The 25809-nt window shown below is 34.8% G+C and overlaps 1 protein-coding gene across 1 annotated transcript in view; it reads right to left on the bottom strand.

Annotated features, from left to right (window-relative positions):
• Window positions 1-25809, bottom strand: part of LPGAT1 (lysophosphatidylglycerol acyltransferase 1) — a 101547-nt gene that overhangs the window by 13288 nt on the left and 62450 nt on the right.

Below are 25809 nucleotides of genomic sequence, written 5' to 3'. Positions count from 1 at the left end.
GCTATTACATCGTTAAGGAGGTAGGGGCAGCAGTTAAAATCCAAAAGTTCAATAACAGGTTTTATTTATACCAATCTTCTTTATTGCTTCTTATGGCTCTGAGCTACTGTCCACTATCATTTTTTATTTAAACCTAAAGGACTCCCTTTAGCATTTCTCGTGGGCAGGAAAGACTTTTTTTTTTCAAAAGTGAGGAGGCATTGTCTAAAACAATAAGGAAGGAGACAGTCAACATACATATCAATAAGTATTTTGGTCTGGTAAGACAGAATCTTTGTCATCTAGGCAGATGACTCAGATGGTTACAAGCCTCTTATAGTTTCTAAGAGCAAACAAATAATCTAAGAAAAATTATCATTTTTTTTATCAGAATGAAAATCAAATTCTTGTTTTGCATGAAGATACATTTGATAAGAAAACTATTAAAAATCTTATACAACTATAAAATCTTAGCCAACCTTAACCACAACCAACAACATTTGCCTCCAACAAGACTTTTGCAACTTTGTATATCCATTCATTTTGTCCTATACATTTCTGTTTCTCATTCTGCTATAATCAGTTATTTTACTTTAGGGGAAAAAGTACTGTTTTTCTTTAACAAAAATACTTCCTGCATACTTTACATACTTAAATTACCAAAGAAGATCTTGAAATCAATCTTCAAACCAACATCCTACAAAACACAATTCTTTTTTTTTTGGTTTTTCTTTCTTTTGAAAAATAACTTTTATACAAAAAAGCAATTTCAAAGCACATCATAACAATTAGTTGTAGAACAGATTTCAGAGTTTGGTCTGGGTTACAATTCCACAAGTTTAGATTTTTACTTCTAGCTGCTCTAAGACACTGGAGACTAAAAAAATATCAATATAACGATTAAGCAATCATACTTGTTTGTTAAACCCTACCTTCTCTATATAATTCCACCATTAACTTTGATCTTTCTCCCACTCTATAGGGGTATTTGGGCTATGCCCATTCTAAGTTTTTCATGTTGGAAGGGACTGTTGATAATTTGGGATGGGGGATGGATCTAGTTGATGTTCTAGAGAGAGGCTGGGTCCTCTGCATTTCAGGACTTATCTGATGGCACTTAAACTCTTGATGAAAGAACTATAAACAAAGAAATGTAAACCTCAAATTACCCCTAGATCTCTGAGCAACAGGAATACAACTGGCAGTTATTACAGAAAAAAGAAAAGAGAAGAGAAAAGAAAAAGGCTACTTAAAAGTGGTAGGTTCTCCTTGCTCCCTGGCTTGTTCCTCCCTTAACCCCTCCCAGGCTCTGCATGGAGCTGGCCTACACTCCCATTGTACTCTTTTCTGGGGGGGGACAGATTAACTTCTGTGCACATACTGGTAGCATATATGTCTAGCCCAGTTTGTCTGGTGGTGGCCAGAGAGACCTGCCATCCCAGAACTTGCCAAATGTATGGAATGCAGTTCACAGAGCTCTCCTACAGAATGCTGTGGGAGAGCAGTCAAATGGGTGCCTGGGACAAGGGATTGCAGGCTGTAGAATACACAGTGCAGTGCCTGGCACCATGAGGAAACTGTTTCCTAGAGAAGAGGGGATATTTGTATCCATGGAAAAGGGGGAATTCATAGGGCCATATATACATGCTGAGATGAGACACAGGGGCAGAAGGGGTCAGGGAGACCCCTAAGTGTTGGCCTGGAGCTATTCTCTAAACTCACTGTATTGCTAAACCCTGACAGAGAGCCCTTGCACAGGTCAATTTGCAAAGACTAGGAAAGTTGTCTTTTGTTTCTTTTTTTGTTTGTTTTTAAAATAAGCTCCCAGCATTCAAGGAAAGCTCTGTTATAACACTAGCTGGTTAGTAACAGAAAGAACAGATACCTCAGAGACTAAACTCATCTCAGAGTCTAAGTCCCAGTGATAACACATTAAAATATTAAAATGTCCAGGTTTTAACACAAGATTATAAAACATACAAAGAAACAGGAAGTAATGAGCAGGGAAAGGAGAAAATTAAAGCATTAAAAACCATCAATGGGGAAGACTTGATCTGAGGCATACCAGGCAAAGACTTTTGCTCAAAGAGCTAAAGGAAACCATGGAGAAAGACTAAAGGATACCAGGAAAATGATAGACGAATACAAAGAAAGTATCAATAGAGAGATGAAAATAATAAAAAGGAACAAAAGAGAGCTAAAGACCATGCACGGAAATTCAAAATTCCCTAGAGGGATTCAATAGAAGATTGGGGCTTGCAGAAGAAAGAATTAGTAACCTTGATGACAGAATAATTATTTCAATTGTTTCTGTCTGAGAAGCAGAAAGAAAAGGAATGAAGGAAAGTGAACAGTCTGAGGAGCCTACAGGACACACTCAAGCCTACAGATGCGTGCGATGCAGGAGACCTAGAAGGAGAAGAACGAGAAAACGGGGCACAGAGAGTATTCAAAGAAACAATGGCTGGAAATTTCCAACTAAAAAAACAAATGGCACGAATATACACATCCAAGATGTTCAAGAAGCTCCAAACAGTATAAACCTAAACAGACCCACACCAAGGCATGTTATAATCAAACTGCCCAATGCCAAAGATAAGGAGAGAATTTTGAAAACTGTGAGAGAAGCAATATGCTACATACAAGGGAGGCTGATTAAGATTAAATACTGATTTCTTATTGGAAATGATGGAGGTAAGAAAGCAGTGGGATTATATATCTAATAAGTGCCGGGAAAAAAAAATTAGCAACCAAGAATTCTGTATCTTGCAAAACTGTCTTTCAAAAATGAGGGAGAGATTAAGACATTCTCAGATAAACAAAAGCTGAGGGAGTTTGTCACCACTAGACTGGCCCTAGAAGAGAGAAGCCAAAGAGTTCTTTAAATTTAAAGCGGAAGTTGCTGAAAGTGGTTCCTTCTTGAATGTTGGACCCAGAGGAAGGAAGGGTAAGAAGAAGGACTACTGCTTTTATGTCTCTTGTTGTATTATTTGATTTTTTTAATCATGTGTAAAATTGGCTAAAAATTTATAAAAATGTATACACTAAGGTGGGAAGATCTCCAGGTAATATTGTCAAGTTTAAAAAAGCACATTTCAGCCTGCCATGCTGGAGACCCGGGTTCAGTTCCTGGTGCCTGCCCATGCAAAAAAAAAGCATGTTTCAGAATGATATATATATAATGATGCCATTTATACAAAAAGGAGCATGACCCCATATCATTCCTTCTGTTCTGTACAAATATATGTATATTTGTATGTGAATGTACAGAAAAAAAGTCTGGAAGGGTTTACTTACACCAAACTGACAGCAATGTTACCCTCAGGTGGGAATATAGGGTTGGGAATTGGCGAGCAGGTGGTCAAGGGCAAAGCTTCTGCAGGACAATGATTCACTGTGCAAGGTCTATGTAACTATGTACAGCACTGCAGAAGGGATGCTTTAACTTTATCTGTAATGTAAAATATTTATGGCAAAAAAATATATTCCTTTTGCAATAAAAATGAATAAACTTTAAAAAATTATGATGAGTGATAGTAAAAAAAAAAAAAAGAGTTGTTTAGGTTGAAAGGAAAGGACAATAAATAGGTTAAAGCCACATAAAGAAATAAAGATCTCTGGTGAGGGTCATGACATGGGTAAATATAAATGCCAGCACTATTGTATTTTTGGTGTGCAGCTCCACTTTTTACTTTACAGGATCTAAAAGACAAACTTAGGACACATAATGAAAAAAATCAGTAGTTTCAAACTCATAATGTATAAGTATGCAATTTGTGACAAGAACTACATAAAGGTGGGGTGAGGGAGGAACGGCTAAGGATAAAGGAACATAGTTTGTGCATACTATTGAAAGTAAGTTAGAATTAAAGTAAAAAAGATCGTTATAGATTTAAGATGTTAAATTTAAGCCCATGGTAACTACAAGAAAATACTCGAGAATATACAAGCTCCTAGAAACAGAAATTAAAGTACATGCTGCCAGGGCAAATGGGAAGATAATACACAATGGGTATAGGGTTCTGTGTGGGGAGGTGAGAAAGTTTTAGTATGAGAAGGTGGTGAGGGTACCATAATATTGTAAATGTGATTAATCCCACTGAATAGTATAGTTGGGAGTGACTGAGATGGGAAAGTTTATGTTGTGTATATGTTCCCACACTAAAAAAAAGAAAGAGCAACTAAAGAATGAACTTGGATAATTTCGGTTAAGAACAGAAGTCATTAGGAGATAGAAATAGGGTAGATATTGGGTAATTGGAACTAAAGGGATACAGATTGTGCAACGGGACTGATTGTAAAGATTCAGAAATGGATAGCACAATACTACCTAACTGTAATACATTAATGTTAGACCCCTGAATGAAGCTGAATGTGAGAATGATACAGGGAGGAAGCCTGGGGGCACAAATGAAATCAGAAGGAAAGATAGACGATAAAGACTGAGACGGTATAATCTAGGAATGCCTAGAGTGTATAATGATAGTGACTAAATGTACAAATTTAAAAATGTTTTTGCATGAGGAAGAACAAAGGAATATCAACACTGCAGGGTGTTGAAAACAGAAGGTAATTAATATTTTAAAACTTTAACTTCTGTGTGAGACTAAAGCAAAAAATGTTTATTTGGTACAAAACATATTTTGACTAGTGCAGTTCCTAATATAACTTATGTGGACAGCTTAATTGAACACCATAAGTACATGGAACCTTGAGTTGGGCATGAGATTTTGTAGGTTTGTCCAGAGTGATGCCTTGATAAATCTCAGAAGGATTTGAACAGTGAATAAAAAAGTATTTGCAAAGTCCCCCTGGGGGAAAATTCAACTTCCTCAAGTGGACAATTCTTGATATTCTCACAGTGTGGACAACCAAAGCAATAGGCTGAGCCCCCAATCTTGGGGTTTGTTCATATGAAACTTAACCCTGCAAAGGGCAGACTAAGTTTACTTAAAATTAGGTCTAAGAGTCACCCCCAAGAGAACCTGTTCTGTTGCTCAGATGTGGCCTCTCTCTCAGCCAACATGCCAAGCAAACTCACTGCCCTCCCCCTCTCTACATGGGACATGACTCCCAGGGGTGTGACCTTCCTGGCAACGTGGAACAGAAATCCTAGAATGAGCTGGGACTCAGCACCAAGGGATTGAGAAAATCTTCTTGACCAAAAGGGGGAAGAGTGAAATGAGACAAAATAAAGTGTCAATGGCTGAGAGATTCCAAACAGAGTCATGAGGTTATTCTTACACATTAAATAGATATCATCTTTTTAGTTAAGGCATAACAGAGAGGCTGGAGGGAACTGCCTGAAAATGTAGAGCTGTGTTCCAGTAGCCATGTTTCTTGAAGATGATTGTATAATGATATAATTTTCACAATGTGACTGTGTGATTGTGAAAACCTTGTGTCTGATGCTTCTTTTATCTACCTATGGACAGATGAGTAAAACATGTGGATTAAAAATAAATAAATAATAGGGGGAACAAATGTTAAAATAAATATAGTAGATTGAAATGCTAGTGATCAATGAAAGGGAGGGGTAAGGGGTGTGGTATGTATGAATTTTTTTGTTTTCTTTTTGTTTTTCTGAATTGATGCAAATGTTCTAAGAAATGATCATGATGATGAATATACAACTATGTGATGAAAAAAAGAATGTTCTTATTGATTGTATGTTGATTGGTTTTATTAATAAAAATTAAAAAAAAAAAACCCTATGGCAGCCTTGATAAGCTACTTTCAATCCAAAGGCAGCCATGATAGGCTGCTTTACCTACAGTGTATATTAAATCCTATTTCTTTGGAAAAATGTTTTCAGTGTTCAACCATTCATTGCTAAGCTTTTATCTTCTGACCCTGCTCTACCTTGGCTTCCTGGCTGCAAATGGCCAAACTTTCTCTGACGCAAGACACTACTTTTACTTGAAGTGAATTTGAGAGAGAATTTTTTTTAAGTCATTCTTATGAAGGTGCTTTTTCTAATCTCTTTACTTCTCTAGGAAATCTTCTGGATGTACCTGGCTGTAGATCCAGCTATTTACATACTGTTTAGGTTCTGTTTAAATCAGTGAAAGTCTGTACCCATCAAGTAATCTTATAATCTGAACTTGCAGATAGGAAGATGAATTAATGCAAATAACGAGTTTTATTTCTACTGTAGCTATGTTTACACATTTTATTTCTTTTCCTCGTCATATTGCTCAGATAAGGACCTCCAGATGTTGAAAAAAGTGATGATAACAAGTATCTTTGTTTCTCATTCCTGATCTTTCAGAAGAGAAGTATTCATAGTTCACCGTTATATATGGTATTTGCTTGTTCTGTCCTCTATTTTTTAAAGTCAGGTTGAGGAAATTCAATTCCCAGTTTGCTAAGCTTTTACAAATGTTTATCATGAATGAGAGCTGCATTATATCAAATGCCTTTTTCCCACCTACAGAAATGCTTATATAGTTTTCTATTTTATTCTGTTAACATGAAGGATTATATAGATTTTTGAATATTACATCAAAATTGCATTCCTGGAATTTAAGTTCTCAGTACATAATGTGATACCTTATATATTTTACAGGTCACTGGATCTGGTCTTAATATCTGTTATCATCTGAGAGATTTGCCTGTAATATTTCCTTTCTTATAATATTCTCGTTTAGGTTTAGTATCTTGTTAGGTTTTTGCAGCCTCATAAAACAAGCTGCAAAATGCCCCCTCTTTTTAATCTCTGGAAAAATTGTACTTTAATGTCACTTTCTTTTTAATTGCTACAGGATCTGTACTATTGTCCCCTTTTCATTCCCAATATTGGTAATGTGAACCTTCTTTTTTTCATGATCAGTCTTGGAAGGAGTTGATCAAGTGTTTTCAAAAAACAAATTTTGAGTGTTATTCTTTTTCCAGATGTTTTCTATTTCAATAAGTTTCACTTTTATCTTTAATATTTCTTTCCTTCTACTATCTTTGGATTTAATTTGCTTTTCCTTTTCCTAACTTCTTGAGGTAGATATTTAGATCAGTGATTTTCAATTTTCTTATCTAATATAAGTATTTTAAGGTTACAAATTTTCCTCAAGGTGCAGAGTAAGCTGTATCTCACAAGTTTTGACAGATCATATTTTCATTATCATTCTTTTAAAAATATTTTCTAATTTTCATTGGAATGTCTTGATACACAATTAACATTAAATTCCTGCTATTTCCTATTGATGGACATTGTTTCCAATCATGTTATTACAAACAACTGTGGGAAGAAAGCCAACATTGGAAGAGGAGACTAGTAATCAGTGAGTCTCCCATTTTTTACAGTTTATTGCCGAAGAATAGTTCCCAGTTAGTACCATGCAGGGAGAATAAAACTTATATAGGATCTGGCTGAGGAAGATTTAGGCAACCATGGCAGCTGGTAAGTGAGGAATCCCAGAAAGGAGTGCACTACAGAGTGAGGGCCATAAATTCTGTGTATGAACCCTACCTAAATCTCTGGATGACTCCTAACCTGTGCATATGCAGGGTAGGCTCCAAATAGAATCAAGCCCCACAAGTCTTAGCTTGTACAGTCCTAGGCACAAGGGAGGTGCCTTGAACTACAAAAGAAATTTGACTATTCAGGAAACAATCATTTTTTACCCCTCTTTCTTCTCCAAATAAATATTCTTAAATATATGGATTTAGGAAGGCTAATTAACTTCATACTGATACTGGAGGGATCTTTCAAGAATTAAAAATCAGATTTTATGTTAAAATAAATTTAGTTTGAAATGCCAGTGATCAATGAAAGCGAGGGGTAAGGGGTATGGTATGTAAAATTTTTTTTTTCTGTTTTTGTTTTATTTTTCTGTTGTCTTTTTATGTCCTTTTCTGAATTGATGCAAATGTGTGGGAAATGATCATGATGATGAATATGCAACTATGTGATGATATTGTGAATTGCTGAGTGTAGGTGTTGGGAATGTTTGTGCTTCTTGTAATTTTTTTTAATTAATAAAAAAAATGAAAAAAAAAAGAACTAAAAGATATGCTCAAGAATATAAAGGAAACTTGAACAAGATGAGGAAAGAAATGGATCTTATATCGGCTCTCTCAACTCTGCTTTACATACCTTGAACTTGGGAGGCTTCATGAAGCCTCATAGATGTCTCCTTGCAGCCAGTGCTTGTTGCTTGAGAAGCAGTGAGGGGTTGAGGCAAGCATATTGGACTTAGAGTTTGAATTATCACTCTAATTTTGTTACTGAGAAACAGTCTAGAGCTACACTGTTCAATATGGTAGCCACTAACCATATTTGGCTACTGACCAAGGAACTGAGTTTTTCATTTAATTTTAGTTCAATTTAAATTTGATTTAAAACCTGAAATAATATGTTTTTCTGTTAAACACATAGTATAAAATACTGTTAGTGTGTGTATTAGATGCCTATGTAGTTTCTAGCATTATATATAAATGCATCTCTGATTCAGTTGCATCAATGGATTGATTGATTTGAATGACTGTTTTAATATACCAATTGTAACATTAAAAAAAATAAGATTTTATTTTTAAGTGAATGTCATTAAAAATTACCAAATTTTTTACTTTTAGATAATTTAATACTGTCTTAACATAGCTTGATAACATAAGTGATACTTTTTAAGCTACTCACCTCTACCAACCAAAGGGTCTGGTGAAATATTTGCATTATTTTTTTACCTTTAAAGTTATACTACTTTTGTATTGTTGACACTCAATATTTAGTATAAAAGATATATATAGCAACCATTCTTTAGAATTCTCTCACCAAGGAAGAACATCCTACAGAATTACTTTAAAAAGTAAAATAAATCCACCTGTGAGGGTTAATTTCATGTGTCAACTTGGCCAGGTTATGGTGTCCAGTTGTTTGGTCAAGAAGCACTGGCCTGAGCTACTGGGAGGGTATTTCATAGATGGATTTAAATCATTAGTCAGCTGATTGTAAGTATGGCTGATTACTTTACAATCAACACAGTAGACTGCCTTCAGGAATGAGAAGAGTTAGGATTTCAGCCATCAGAAATAAGAATTTCTATCTCTATTTCAGCCAGCCAGCTTCTCCTGGGGAATTCAACATTATCTTCATGGGCAGTTCCAAGCACCTGACCTATGGAATTTGGACTCGCCAATCCCACAGTTGCATGAGTCAATTCCTAAAATAAATTTCTCTCTCTCTCTCTCTCTATATATATATCCATATCTTGTCGGTTCTGTTTCTCTGGAGAATCCTAATACACCACCCCAAACACATCTGCAAATCTGTTGTCACCAAGCTAATTACGGCAATCTTGGAGCCCTTCCAATTAAGAACTCATGTCAGAGTCTATCATCACATATCATTCTCTTAGGCACAGTTATTAGGGTTAAATAATGGACTCATGATCCAGTTAGGACCAAGGAAACTCTAGTGGAAATTCTATAGGGACTTTAGAGAAAAATTTGAGAGACAGCACAGGGAGAAAAAAATAAAGGCCTATTGTTTTGTTGTCTTTGTCTTGCATGGAAGTATGTGATCCTGAATTGCTGAGCCACCTTGCTAAAGTTTGAGGATAAAATCAACACACAGAAGAGAGAAGAACTGAGAGAAATACAGCCTGAGACACTTGTCTCAATTGAACTATTGGTAAAGTCTGACTTTGAATTGTTTTTTCAGTTACTTAGAGATAAAATGCCCACTTATCTACTATTCCCATCTCTACATCTCTAAATTCTATCCATCATCCTTTGATGTCTAATATAAATAAAGCCTCCATAAAGCCCTCTCTGGTCTAATAAGGCCATGAGTCCAGTTCCTTACACAGTATAGGATTCTTTTAAGAAAGATAAAAACTTGTTGAATCTTGTCAGATGATACGTGCTGTATAAGATTAATTTAGCTTTTGTTAATACACAATCAGGCCTAATCAGGCTAAGGATAATTTAGAAAAAGCCACAGGGCTAAAGAAGATATTGAAATATATTTAAAACATCTTTAAGGGAGAAAATACCACTATATTCAGATTATCTAATTCGAAATTTATTCAACTTCCTTCTATGAAAGATAAGAATTTAGTTCTCTTACCCTAATTGCCCTCTTCTCTTTTGGCTTCCTCTTCTACTCCTAGATAATAATTCTTTATAACAGCACCAACTTTGTCCTATCTATGTCTGTGATCATACTTGTTAGTTTGTATTCCATTTATTCTGTATCTATTTCCCCTATCAGACTGTGCCACACTCAGCTTTGCAAATTCAGAGGGTAAATCAGTGTCTGGTCCTTAGTGAGAACTTAAAAGTTTGCTGAACTGAATTAAACTGAAAGTAATCTGCCTTTATTAGGTGACAACTGCAGACAGCCACCAACACTATGGACATAGTTAACTGACTCCACCAGGCCGAGGTTAGTAGGACAAGAATAACTCAGAATTCCAGAAAATTCTTGTACCAAAAATAGATTCACAGACAAGAAGAGAAACCGTTAAATTGAAATATAAGAATATCTTCCAGCATTCAATTACGGAAGTTTTGCTTTAAGCCATTGTCTTGAGGTAAGCAATTAAGGCCTAATCCTCAACATACTACAATGGAATATTTTTAGTTTCCCTTTGGAACCATTAGAAAGCTTAAAAAAAGAAACAAACAAACAGCAATACCTCAGTTATCTGAATGTGGCTTCAGCAACATAAACTTTTACGCACTTTAATAAAAAGGATAAATCAAGGCAGGTATCTTAAAAGACTCCATCAGTAGCACACCTGGGCTCATACTGGAAAATCATTTTGAGTGACTTTAACATTTATGTGGACAGAAAGATGGCAAATACTCAGCACCTTAGTATTCCCTCCATAGTCAGGGATCTTGAGTCCATCCAGCTCATCGCAAGAGTCAAAGCTATAGCAAAATCATCATGCTACTTGAAGATACAAGTAATGATTGTTTCATTGTTTAGACCTTGAATTTATTTATCTATATCTTTATTTGTTTTACATCCTTTAAGACACAGTAAGATGCGTAACAAATGCATGAGTGAAATAAGTAAGTAAAAAGATCGCATTAGTACACTTGCTTAAGAGAATCACTATGAAACTTTCCATATGCCTAACGAAATTTTAAAACTTTTTATTTCAAAATCACTTCAAACTCAGAGATTATACAAAATCGTACAAAGAATTCACATATAAACTTCAGTGGGTTTTTGTTGTGTAGTGGTTATCATATTCTCCTAACACATATAAACTTCACCCACATTTCCTAAAAGTTAATATTTCCTGCATCTGTTTTATCCTACTGTTCTTTTTCTTGATATGTACATATATATTTTTTCAAATATTTTTATTGAGAAATCTTCACACATACAGTCCATACACTGTATACAATCAATGGCTCACAATATCATTACAAAGTTGTACATTCATCACCATGATCATTTTCAGAACATTTGCATCACTCCGGAAAAAGAAATAAAAAGAAAAAAGAATAAACTCATACATCTCATACCCCTTGCCCCTCCCTTTCTCGCTGACCACTAGTATTTCAATCTATCCAATTTTTACCTCTTATCTCCTGCTATTATTTATTTATTATCCTTCTTTTTTTTTTTTACTCATCTGTCTATACCTAGGATAAAAGGAGCATCAGACACAAGGTTTTCACAATTACATAGCCACATTATAAAAGCTATATATAGTTATACAGTCTTCTTTAAGAACTAAGGCTACTGGGACACAGTTCAATAGTTTCAGTATTTTCCTCTAGCCACTCTTAATATACCATAAACTGAAAAAGGGTATCTATATAATGTGCAATCCAGGATAACCTTCTCAATTGTTTGCAATCTCTCAGCCACTGAGACTTTATTTTGTCTCCTTTCTCTCTTTCCCCTTTTGAACAAGAAGGCTTTCTCATTCCCATGATGTCAGGTCCCAGGTCATCCCTGGGAGTCAAGTCCCACGCTGCCAGGGAGATTTACACCCCTGGGAGTCATGTCCCACATAGAGGGGAGGACAGTGAGTTCATCTGCCGAGTTGGCTTAGAGAGAGATTTCCTCAATTTTTGAGAGTAAGTTTTAGATGTGCACTCTAAGTAATTCAGTCATATTTTCTAAATATAGGATTGCCTTTTATATAACCACAGTGCAATGGCCAAAATCAGAAATTTGACATGGATTTAATACTATTATCAAATCTATAATCTATAAACATTATTCAAATTTTGCCAGCTGTCCCACTAACGTTATTTATTACAGCTACAACAAGAAAACATGAAAGAAAAAAAGGCACCATGCTTTAGGAAGACAAATCTAGCAGTAATATATAAGACAAACTGAAGTAGAGAAACAATATTAATAAAGAAACATGTAATAGGCAAATATACTCTAGGTAAGAGGTAATAAAGACTGAGATAGGCTGTGGCATTTAGGAAAAGAAAAAGAATGAATCAAAAACACGTACATAGGAATTGGCAGCTAAATATGAGAGATGGGATAAAATAAAAAATGGAAGACTCAACAGAATTCCAAAATTTTCAGTCTGGGTGAAAAGTGCAATGGTGTCAACATAAACCTCAACTGGAAAGTCAGGAGAAATAAGTTTGAATGATGGTAAATGAGTTCAGTTTTTAAAAACTTTAGGCGTGAAGAAAGTAATATGGCATCCAGGTAGAGAGAAAAGTAAGTTAAATAAGGAGTTGGAACTTGGGAGAAAAAGTGTAAAGGTATATTTATAGACAAGTCATTTCTATATTCTCTCCTTCCATGAATTCATTCTCCACAGCAAGAAACAGGACCCTGGAGATGGCATAAATTTAAAGCAGTCTGTCAGAGACAGTTAACATAGGATCCTATAGTAAACAAACGATTCAGAAAAAAAAGACCTCTCTGGCACATCTTCTGACTAGAGGATTCTGAAAAGAAATTAGGCACATCTTCTTACTAGAGGATGGGGATTTTAATTTATTTGAACTAATTCACCTCTTTCAAATTTTCAACTTTATTATAGAAACACAGACTTCAATCCACAATATAGTCAAATCTCAATTGAGAACATTTATTTGATGCCTCTATTTCTCAGATTCAACGACTTCAAGTAACTAAAAGTTAAACAGTGATTAGTGAGAATTATACTTAAATTAAATTCAAATTTACACTGCAAAATTTCTGGATTGGGATGGGGGGTTTGGTTTACAAGATGGCAGAATGCGATATACAAGAAATGCAATGGCTTTTAAAAGGGGGAATTTAATATGTTATAAGTTTATAGTTCTAAGCCTATAAAAATGCCCAAACATAGGTACCCAGGAAAAGACACCTTAATTCAGGAAGGCCAATAAATCTAGAGCACCTCTGTCAGCTAGAAAGTCACGTGGCTGGCATCTGCTGGTCTGTTGCTCCTGGATGCAACTGCTTTCAGCCTCTGTTCCTGTGGGGGTTTCTTACTTTGTTTCTTCTCCAAGGCTAGCTTTCATCTCTTGGCTTCCTTTGGCTCTCTCCAGGTTTTGGCTTGTTTAACATCTCATGGTGACGTCTGCTAGGCTCCAAGTATCTCCAAACACCCATATCTCTATTCTCTGAAGCAACTGTTCTTCAAGTATAGAACAAGCTCTCTCTGTTGGCTCTCCTCTGTCAGCTCTGCTCTGAAGTTTCTTTGGCTCTATCATTTCTGGGGTTTCTGTCGTTTCTGACTCTCTCCTTCAACTGGTTGCATCACATCTCCCTGGAGATAATCTAATCAAAAGTTTCTGTCCTACAATATTGAATTGAGATTCAAAGAAACAGCTGTCCCCACAAGACTGAATCAAGATTAAAACATGGCTTTTCTGGGGTATATAATATTCTCAACTGGCATGGCAGGAAGGGGGCAAAATATTTATCACCTCTAAATTAAATTAGAAAATAAAAAATGTTTTTAATACTAACGGCAGTCACTAGACCTTGAAAGTACATTAAAGTGAAAAAGACATGCTGAACCTCCAAAGACAAAGCAGGTAGACAGCTATTCATATTTTCCAATGCTTATTTCCAGTCACTCATCAGATTATAAAGTTCTCCAAATCAGACTTTATTTATTGAAAACATCTTAATAATTAGATTTATGTTTTTTTTTATGTTAACTAAAAAAATTCATTCCTTATATTTGAAAAGAAATTAGGCACATCTTCTGACTACAGGATGGGGATTTTAATTTATTGAACTAATTCACCTCTTTCAAATTTTCAACTTTATTATAGAAACACAGACTTCAATCCACAATATAGTCAAATCTCAATTGAGAACATTTATTTGATGCCTTCAATATCTTGAATGGGTCAAACTAAAATATTTAATTTTTAAAAAGGAAACGGGAAAAAACTGCTGGGCATGGGGGGGGAAGAACTTGTGGATGGTGAACATCAATAAAATTAGCCATTGTTTTAGTTTGCTCATGCTACCATAATGCAATATACCAGAAATGGATCAGCTTTTATAAAGGGAATTTATTAATTCATAAGTTTATAGTTCCAAGGAAGGCCATAAGAATGTCCAAACTAAGGCATCCAGGGAAAGATACCTTGACTCAAAGGGTCGATGAAGTTCAGTGTTTCTTTGTCAGCTGGGAGGGCACATGATGACATTTGTTACCTTTCTCTCCCAGCTTATTTCAAAAGGCTTCCCTCCTGTATCTCTAAAGGTCTCTTGTCTGCATCAGCTCTTAAGCTTTTTCCAAAATGGTTCTCTCTCTTACAGGACGCTAGTGAGTGACCCATTTTGAATGGATAGAGACACATCTCCATAGAAACCACTTAATCGAAAAGATCCCATTCAGCAATATTGAATCAGGATTAAAGAATATGGCTTTTCTGGAGTACACAACAATTTCAAACAAGTACAGCAACATAGAACTAAAAACTTAAAGATTAAACAATACGTAATTTCTAATTTTCCAGCTGGAAGTTCTGAATAGTGACTAATGGCTAAAAAATCTGGCCTTTTCCAGGGAAGCACTAGGAAACAGGGGCAAAGCAATAGAAAACAAGAGCTAAGAAAAGCAAACAGAAAGAAGAAGAGAGTCATTAGATTATCATAGTGGTAATATAGTGAAATGAGCAATAATTATAAGCAATGATAGAGAAAAGACTCGGCATAAGAAAAATTAAAGATAGGACAGTCTTGGGCGGGCCATGGTGGCTCAGCAGGCAGAGTTCTCGCCTGCCATGCCAGAGACTCACGTTTGATTCCCAGTACCTGCCTATGTGAAAAAAATAGTCATTCTTTTTTCTAAAATAAACAAACAAAAGCCATGTTTAATTCAAGAATCCTCAAAGACAATCTTATTATCCCACTCCCAGATGACTATTTTTGAACTGGGGTTGAGGGTAGCAAACCCCTCAGCATTTATCATTAGTACCTAAGTGTGTAGCACTTAAGAGTCACTCATAGTTATTGGGAAAACCCGAAGAGAAAATTGGTCCCCAATATAGTGAATGACCAATTTATACCGTATTAACTTTATTCTAATTTTATACCAAAAATACTATATAAATTTAAACTTAAAACTCAGTTTTAAATGTTTTTGCATGAAGAAGAACAAAGGAATGCCATTACTGCAGGGTCCTGAAAATAGATGGTAATTAATATTTTAAAATTTCAACTTATGTGTGAGACTAAAGCAAAAAATGCTGATTTAGTACAAAATTTATATTTTGACTACGGCATTTCTTAATATAACTTATGTAGACAGCCTAATTGAACACCATAAGTACATGGAACCTTGACTAGGACAGGAGATTTTGTTGGTGTGTCCAGAGTGATGCCCCGATAAATCCAGAGTGATTTGATCAGTGAGTAAAAAAGTATTCGCAAAGTCCCCTTTGGGGAATGGTGAGAATGAGATAAAATTCAACTTCCCCAAGTTGAATTCCTGATATTCTCACAAGCAGTGTGGACAACAAAAGCTATAGGCTGAGCCCCCAGTCTTGGGGTTTGTTCATATGAAACTTAACCCCACAAAGGGTAGGTCAAGCCTACTTAAAATTAGGACTAAGAGTCACCTCCAAGAGAACCTCTTTTGTTGCTCAGATGTGGCCTCCCTCTCCAGCCAACACAACAAGCAAACTCACCATCCTCCCCCTGTCTACGTGAGACATGACTCCCAGGGTGTGGACCTTCCTGGCAACATGAGACAGAAATCCTAGAATGAGCTGAGACTCAGCATCAAGGGATTGAGAAAACCTTCTCGACCAAAAGGGGGAAGAGTGAAATGAGACAAAGTATCAATGGCTGAGAGATTCCAAACAGAGTCAAGAGATTATTCTGGAGGTTATTCTTACGCATTAAGTTAGATATCACCTTGTTCTTCAAGATGTAATGGAGAGCCTGGAGGGAACTGCCTGAAACTGTAGAGCTGTGTTCCAGTAGCCATGTTTCTTGAGGATGATTGAATAATGATATAGCTTTCACAATGTGACTGTGTGATTGTGAAAACCATGTGTCTGATGCTCTTTTTATCTACCTTGTCAACAGATGAGTAGAACATATGGAATAAAAATAAATAATAGGGGGAACAAATGTAAAAATAAATTTAGTTTCAAATGCTAGTGATCAATGAAAGGGAGGGCTAAGGGGTATGGTAAATTTTTTTTCTGTTTTCATTTTATTTCTTTTTCTGAATAAATGCAAATGTTTCAAGAAATGATCATGATGATGAGTATGTAACTATGTGATGATATTGTGAATTACTGATTATATATATAGAACAGAATGATCAAAGTAGGGATGTTTGCATTTGTTTGGTGTTTTTTGGTATTTAACAAAATAAAATTTAAAAATTATAAAAAAATAATTCCAATAAAAGGAAAAGGAAAAAAAATTCAGTTTTAAATTATGAATAGAAGAATAGATTATGAAAATCTAGATTACATACCCTATTTCAAGACCCTTGAATTAAAAGGGAAACTCTAGTTAGCATCTATTAAAAGTACCCATTTGGGGTGGTGTGATGGTGGCTCAGTGGCAGAATTCTCAGCTGCCACGCCAGAGACCAGGATTCGATTCCCCGTTCCTGCCCATGCAAAAAAAAAAAAAGTAGCCATTTTATTAGTGAACTTATTAAATTCTTATAACTACCTGATGAAAATGTTTTTGTTGCAATCATTCAAATAATTATTAAACCCAAAATTCTAAATTTTGCAATTTCTTTATAAAATTAATTTAATTGAAGAATAAATATATGCACATTGTAAAAAAATTCAACAATACAGTGAGAAGATCCCCTTCCAGAGGCAATCACTGTCACAACCAAATAGCAACTACAGGCATACCTTGGGGACACTGCAGTTTGGTTCCAGACCCTGTAATAAAGCAACTATGACAATAAAGCAAGCCACATAGTATAAAAGTTATGTTTATACTATACCATAGTCGGCTATGTGTACAGTAGCATTGTGTCTAAAAAAAACAACGTATAAGGTATTAAAAAATACTTAACTGCTAAAAAATCTTAATGATTCTCTGAGTCTTCAGCGAGTTATAATCTTTTTCCTGGTGGAGGATCTTGCCTGAGTGTTGATCGGTGTTGCCTGATCAGAATGGTAGTTGCTGAAGGTTGGGGTGGCTGTGGCAATTTCTTTTTTTTAAATTTTTATCACAGATTTTGCTTCCAAATTTGAATTATTGAGGAAAAGCAGTTAAAATATAACTTTTGAAACAACTGTTACTATTATAAGAGTGTTTTTAAAAACAAGGCCATTGTTCAATGTAGTCATATTTCGTTTTTAAAAACAGACCACGAAATGATTCACAGATGCTGATTTATGACAAAATTAGCAAATTATATAAACTTGAAAGTATTTGAAGGAAGGGCAGAGGCCCTCATTAGAAAGCATTCCCTAAGAAGCACCTCCTTCTCTGTGACTTCCCAGGGGTTTCCAGCATGGGAGGGTAAATGTACACCAGTCCCTGCATTCGGCTGCACACAGTGACTGATGATGTGAGTACTCAGGGAACGCTTTCTACAGGAGTGAGGCCTAGCAAGGCTGGATTCAGAAGTAGTAATTTTCAAAAGCTGGTCTATACTGGAATCACTTGGAATACTAGTTAATGTTGATTCCTAGGCCCCACCCCTAGAAATTCAGATTTACTATGCCTCGGGGTGGCTCCCAGAAATCTGCATGCAAAGCCTGCATTCCAGGTTGATCTGATACAGGTGGATCAAGGGCTACCCTTGAGAAAACAACCTCTAAGGGATACACCATTGACTTCATTTTCCTACTCTGAGAGTCAGAATCTTCCTGGCAATTGCCAATCGAGTTCATCTGGTCCATCCAGTGGTTTTTATTAATACCTGATGGGGTTTTTAATGCCCAATTTTTTTGAAGTGTGGCAATTTCTTAAAATAAGACAATGAAGTCTTATTTTCTATTGCTGCATCAATTGATTCTTCCTTTCACAAAAGATTTCTCTATAGTATGCAATGCTGTTTGATAGTATTTTACCTCCATAACTTCTATCAAAATTGGAGTCAATCCTCCCAAAACTTGCCACTGCTTTATCATATTTTATGTCATATTCAAAATCCTTTGTTGTCATTTCAATATTGACAGCATCTTACCAGGAGTAGATTCCATTTCAGGGAACCACTTTGCTCATCCATAAGAAGTAACTCCTCATCTGTTCAAGTTTTATCATGAGATGGCAGCAAATCATTCACATCTTCAGGCTCCATTTCTAATTCTAATTCTCTTGCTATTTCCACCACTGCTGCAATTACTTTCTCCACTGAAGTCCTGAATCCCTCAAGTCATCCATGAGGGTTGGAATCAGTGTCTTCCAAACTCCTGTTCACGTTGATATTTTGACCTCTTCCTATGAATTATGAATGTTCTTATGGAATCTTAATGGAATCTAGAATGATGAATCCTTTCCAGAAGGTTTTCAACTGACTTCACTCAGATCCATCAGAGGAATCACTATCTATAGCAGCTACAGCCTTATGAAATGTGTTTCTTAAGTAATAAGATTTCAAAGTAGAAACTGTTGCTTCATCCATGGGCTACAGAGTTAGGAGGCATGAAAACATTAATCTTATTGTACATCTCCACCGGAGTTCTTAGGCGACTAAGAGCACTGTCAACAAGCCTAAAATCTTGAGTGATTTTTTTTTTCCTGAGCAGTAGGTCTCTACAGATAGCTTAAAATATTTAGCAAACCATGTTGTAAACAGATATGTTGTCATCCTGGCTTTGTTGTTCCATTTATAGAGCACAGGCAGAGTAGATTTAGCATAATTCTTAAGGGTCCTGGAATTTTTGGAATGATAAATGAGCATTGGCTTCAACTCAGAGTCACCAGCTGCATTAATCCTTACAAGAGAGTCAGCCCTTTAAAAGTGGAGTAGCACTCTTAATTTCCGTCAAGAACTTTTCCTTTGCATTCACAATTTGGCAGTTTGGCATAAGTGATCTAGTTTTCAGCTTATCTTGGCTTTCAACATGTCTTCCTCATTAAGCTTAATCAATTCTAGCTTTTGATTTAAAGTGAGAGATATGTGACTTTCTTTCACTTGAACAGTTAGAGGCCATTGCAGGGTTATTAATTGGCCTAATATCAATATTGTTGTATCTCAGGGAATAGGGAGGCCTGAGGAGAGGGAGAGAGACTGGGAACAAATGGTTGGTGGGTCAGAGGAGTCAACTGACTCTCTAATTAAAAGGCAGATATTAACAGAGTGGAATAATATATACATAATCCAGCTATTGCTATTTATAAGAAACTCACTTTAGAACCCAAAACACAAAAATGGATTGAAAGCAGAAGAAAGAAAAGATAATTCATAAAAATACTAACTGAAAGAGAACTGGAGTGGCCACATTAACATAGATAAGATAGATTGTAAGACAAAAATTGTTACAACAGGTAAAGGACATCACATATTGATAAAAGGATAAATCTATCAAGAAGATATAACATTTATAAACATATACGCACAAGGAACATTATTCTAGGTAGACCATATGTTTGGCCACAAAAATAAATGTCAATACATTTAAAAAAATTGAAATTACCCGAAGTATCTTCTCTGACCACAATGGAATGAAATTAGAAATCAGTAGAAGGAAAATTCACAAATATGTGGAATTTAAGAAAACATTATCTTAAACAATGGATCAAAGAAGAAATCATAAGCCAAATTAGTAAATACTTGCAGGTGAATGAAAATGAAAACACAACATACCAAAACTTCTTGGATGATGAAAAAGCAGTACTCAGAGCAAAATTTATAGATATGCCTATATTTTAAAAGAAAGATGACAAAACAATAACCTAACCTTCCACTTTAAAGAAGAGGAAATCCAGCAGATGGGAGGAAATAAAGTTTAGAGTGAAGTTAAGTGAAATAGAGCACATTAAAACAATAGACTTAATAAAGCCAAGAACTGTTTCTCTGAAAAGATCAATAAAATTGATACCAACAAAGTTTGATCATTAAAGAAAATTCAAAAGACTAAAATCAGCAATAAAGTGAGGACATTACTATCAATATCACAGAAATAAAAAGAATTATAAGAGACTAATATGAATGACTGTATGCCAACAAATTAGATAACCTATATGAAATGGACAGAACTGCATAAATTCCAAGAAACGAACTGCTAAAACCGACACAAGAAGAAATAGAAAATCTGTGTAGGCCTATAATAAACAGAATGAATCAGTAATCAAAAATCTTCCAACAACAAATAAGTCTAGGACCAGAGCTTCACTGATGGCTCTATCAAACATTTATATACAGATGCAATTCTTCTCAAACCCTGCCAAAAATACAGAGGAGGAAATACCTCCAACTCATTCTATAAGATACATATTACCTTGACAGCAAAGACAAAGACAGCACAAGAAAGGAAAGCTACAGATCAATATTCTAATGAGTATACATGTAAAAATCCTCAGCAAAATGTTAGGAAACTGAATCCAACATATTAAAAGGATTATATACCATGACCAAGTAATTCCAAACCAAAGTATATACCCAACAGAATTAAAAACAGGTGTTCAAACATAGAGTCATACAAAAATGCTCAGAGGCATTTTCACGATAGAAAGAATGGAAAGAATCCAAATATCCATTAAATAATGAATAGGTAAACAAAATATGGTATATATATACCATAGAATATTGTTTGGCTACAAATAGCAATGATGTACTGTTACATACTACAACACAGAACCTTGAAAACATTGTTCTGTGAAGGAAACTAGATTAAAAACCCCATATTACGTGATTCCATTCATACGAACTGTCCAGAATAGACAAATCCATAGACACAGAAAGGTCAACATTTGCCAGGGGCTGGCGAGAAGGGCAATGGGGCATGACTGCTTAATGAGTATGGGGTTTCTTTAAGGGATGATGAAAATGTTCTGGAATTAGTGGAGATGGTTGTATAACATTTGGAATGTTCTGGAAGTTTCTGAATTGTACATTTTAAGACAGTTAAAATAATGAATTTTATGTTATATGAATTTTATACTTCAATAAAATTAAATAAATTTTTAATAAAGGACACCATTGATTTTTCTGTAATGATTTGATATCAAGATTGCCGAACTCTATAAATAGTTGGTCCATTCAGTTTCCCGGATTTTCTATTTAGATTACGAATAATCCCAGTGGATTATTTACAGTTCTTTTTTCAATTAAGCTTAGAACTTCCTAATACCTTTGTAGTTTCCAATACAGGAGAGAAAAGATTTATTTTAATGGCTCAAACAATATAAGAGTATGGACCTTTTTACACCACTGCTATGAAGACATCTAAGCAAAGCTGATACTCTTTATGTGTTACACGCCAGAAACAGCCTCCATACTACACTAACATTATTTTGAGTTTATAAAAAAATTTTCAGTTTTCCATATTGTTCAATTTAATACCTTACTTTTCATTCATTATAAATAATATTTGTTTTTAAAGCGATGTGAGAGAGATGGAGTCAGAAGGTGCTATTTTTTCCAAAAAGCACTGGATTTATTTGTATTAAAAATTCAAAGTAATAACAGTATTCAAAAACAATCTCTGAGAGACAACAAGACATTGTACATCTCTTGATGGATGTAAACATTACCACCTATGGAGTATTCATTGTCAAACAATTTCAAATGTCAAACTGATGAAGCTTTGATATCTACCTACTGATTTATAGGAAATAAAGGGAACAGAGAAATACACAGGAAATCAGCAAAATCCAAACTGTAGAAAACTCTACAGGGCAAATAATCTCATATGCCAAAAAAATAAGCTACAAGGAAAAGAAAAAAGAGACAGAGAGAATATTTATGCATACAAAGAAACTTAAGAGATATATATCAACCAACTGCAATCTATGAGACAATCCAGGAAATTTGATAACTAACTAGATATTTGATGGTATTAATGAATTGCCATTAATGTTTTTAGGTATTCATTACCTAAAAAAAGAACATCTTTTTTTTGTTTGTTTTGTTTTCCAAAGAGAATACTAACAATGTAGAGAATATATAATGAAAAAATGAAGGAGATGACATTTGAGACTTGCTTCAAAATAATCAAGTGGGGTGGGGGTCTGGGAAATAGCACAAGTTGATAATTGTTGAAGGTATGTAATGTTGGGAGTTCATTAATAGGTTTGTAATTTTCCAAAATAAGTTTTGAAATTTTGGAAAATCCATGGAACTGCATCACACAAATAGTGAACCCTAAGTTAAACCATGGGTATAGTTAATTGTACAATTATAAATATGTGCTTTCATCAATTGTAACAAATGTTCCACACCAATGCAAAGTTAATAAATATGGTGGTATATGGGGGAATCCTGTATTTTATGCATGATTATTCTATAAGCCTGCACCTTCTCTAATTAAAAAAAGAAGTTTTGGGAAAATAAATATTTCTGAAATTACAGCGTTTAAAACTTATTTAAAAGCTTATGACTTTTCTGTTTTACTGTTTTAGGGGGTAAGGGTAAAAACGGAAAGGAAAATAAAAATGTCTATAACATACATACATAGTTTTATGCATGAAATTACTAAAATATTATACACTGTTTTTAAGTGTTGGTGATTTCCCTCCTAGGTAAGTTTTTCCCTCATTTCCTTGACAATCACTCTCACAATGCAGATGTAATTTTAATAAAACTCTCCAAACTATTATCAGAATTAACAGATTAAATATATTCATTATAAAGGAAATAATCTAAAGCATGGGAGAAAAATTTATATGTGCGAAGATATTCAGCATAGTGTTATTTAAAATCAAGAATAAAATCTGAAGAGTCTATCACCAGTAGGAAAATGGGTAATTAAATATATCCAACTAAAAAGAATTTCAGAAAGCTATTAAAAACACAGAAATTTCATAAATGCTTATAAAATCTGTAATACTGGGTGCACGGGTGGCTTGGTGGTAGAATGTTCACCTTACATAAAGGAGACCCAGGTTCGATTCTCAGATCACAATCAAAAAAAAAACAAAAAAAGTGTAACCTTGACTTCTAGCATATGTATAGTTCATTGAAATGTTATGTCAGAAACAGTATAATATAAATACCATTTATGCATATTACAACTAGCTACCTCAAAAACATAAGAATATTAGAAGTAAATATAAAAAAGGAATTTTATATGAGCACGCTGGGAAATATTTTTCCTCTATTCAAATATTTTTCATAATTACATGCTTTTACAATAAAAATAAATTTGATAGCTTACAATATAGGGAATATCTAATAACATTAAAGAAGATTAATCCTTTAACCTCAAATATCTAAAATACTATCATTTCAATAATATGCAATCAATATAAAAATTATTAATGAGATATTCTTTTTTTCATATTAAAGTCTTTGAAATCCAGTGTTGATTTTACTATTACATCATATCTCTATTTGGACTATTCATATTTTTAACTGCTCAGGAGCCACATGTGGCTAATGGCTGGATAATAAATGTCTAGAGAGCATGAACTTTAGCATTCATACAGTCAATAAATATTGAATTTCTAATGTGTGCCAGGTATTGTTCTTGGAATATAACTACGAACAAGGCAAACAAAGTACCTGTTTTCATGAAGCTTACACTCTAGGCAGGGAAGACAGACATAAATGAGTAAATCATTAAGCTTTCCAATAGTGATTGCTTCAATTTCTAGATAAAGATGCCACCACCTTTTCCTAATTTCATGTTTCACAGCAGTGCATTTTACTACAATTTGCAAGATTATCATAATTATTTTGTAAATAGCAAACTTGAAGCTGAAATATTTACCCTTTCAAACCAATCAGATTTACAAAAATCAAAGATGTTGGACAAATATATAAGAAAAGGTGATCTTTTCAATAAAGCTAATTGGATTCTAATCTGATATAATCATTTTGAAAACTGTTTGATTACATCCAGGTAAAGGTGAAAATGCACATACTCTATGATCTAGCAATTCCACCGCAGGTACATACATCCCTAACCTAAATTCTCACTCTCATGTTATACTCTCACTCTCACAAATACAGTCATTGAAAGAAGTATCAGAATGCTAAATGCAACATTGTAATAGCAAAAAAAGACTGAAACAATAAATAATCCAATAAGAAAATTAATAAATAATGAGTGATATTCATATGATGGCAAACTATACAAATAAAATAGCTGAAATGAATGAAATGGAGCTATAGATGTAAAAATAAAAATAAAAAGATCTAGGAACTAATATAGAACAGATAAATACATGTTGCAAAATGTAATACAATATAATTTTATAAATTTTTTAAAACATACAAAACAATATTGTGTGTGTGTGTGTGTGTGTGTAATAAAAGAACAGAGACAGAGCCTCTGCAGGTGCTTGGAGAAACAGTTGCTTCAGAGCTGACAGAGACATGGGCAGAGCCCAGTAGACATGGCTATGTGTCTTCCTAGGAGATGCTAAGCAAGCCAGAACCCAGAGTTGTGTCCCAGAGAAGCTAAGTGAAGGCCCACAGATGGCATGTGAGGAACCCGCATGGGAAACAGAGGCTGAAAGAAAAGGAGCCCAGAAGCAAGGAAATGGCAGATGCCACCCGCATGCCTTCGCAGCTGACAGAGGTGTTTCAGATGGTACCAGCCTTTCTTTTTTTTTCACATGGGCAGGCACTGGGAATCAAACCCAGATCTCTAGAATGGCAGGCGAGAACTCTGCCTGCTGAGCCTCCGTGGCGCGTCTGACACCAGCCTTTCATGAGTGAAGGAAACATTTTGGAGAAAGCTTCAGAGCCACAGAGCCACAGAACCCACACAGCCAGAGACCTGGGGAGATGAAGAAGGAATACACTCCCGGGGAAGCTTCATGAAACAAGAAGCCTGAGAGAAAGCTAGCAGATGCTGCCATGTTCACCAGATGCCTTTCCAGTTGAGAGAGGAACTCTAAACATCATCGGCCCTCTTGGACCAAGAGGCATATATCATAAGACTCCAAGCCAGAAAATAAAGCAAAATTATGTCTCCATGGAAATGACCTAATACTAATGAAGCCCATGGATAGCTTCAGGAAATAAACACCAAAGAGCTTGCTCACATGCTTTTATAAAAAGCAACATCCAAGACAATTTCCTTTCCTTACGTTAATTATCTAGTTTTAAATGATGGGAAGGTAATTTTGATCACCTATCTTAGGCAGCGAAAATATTTTCAATCTGGACACCTCCAATACAGAGCATACTTTAACACTTACACTTTTAATTATGTGATATTGAGTAAATTGCTTTAAATTTCATGGCTTTGATTTCTTTATTTCTAAATAAGCATAACAATATATACCCTACTAGCTTCATAATTTCTGAAAGTTAGGAGGATATATATATATATATATAA

This window comes from Tamandua tetradactyla, chromosome 4, assembly GCF_023851605.1.
Source record: "Tamandua tetradactyla isolate mTamTet1 chromosome 4, mTamTet1.pri, whole genome shotgun sequence".
Taxonomy (NCBI): domain Eukaryota; kingdom Metazoa; phylum Chordata; class Mammalia; order Pilosa; family Myrmecophagidae; genus Tamandua; species Tamandua tetradactyla.
Note: the sequence above shows the minus strand (reverse complement) of the source record. Positions and strands in the feature narration are given on the sequence as shown.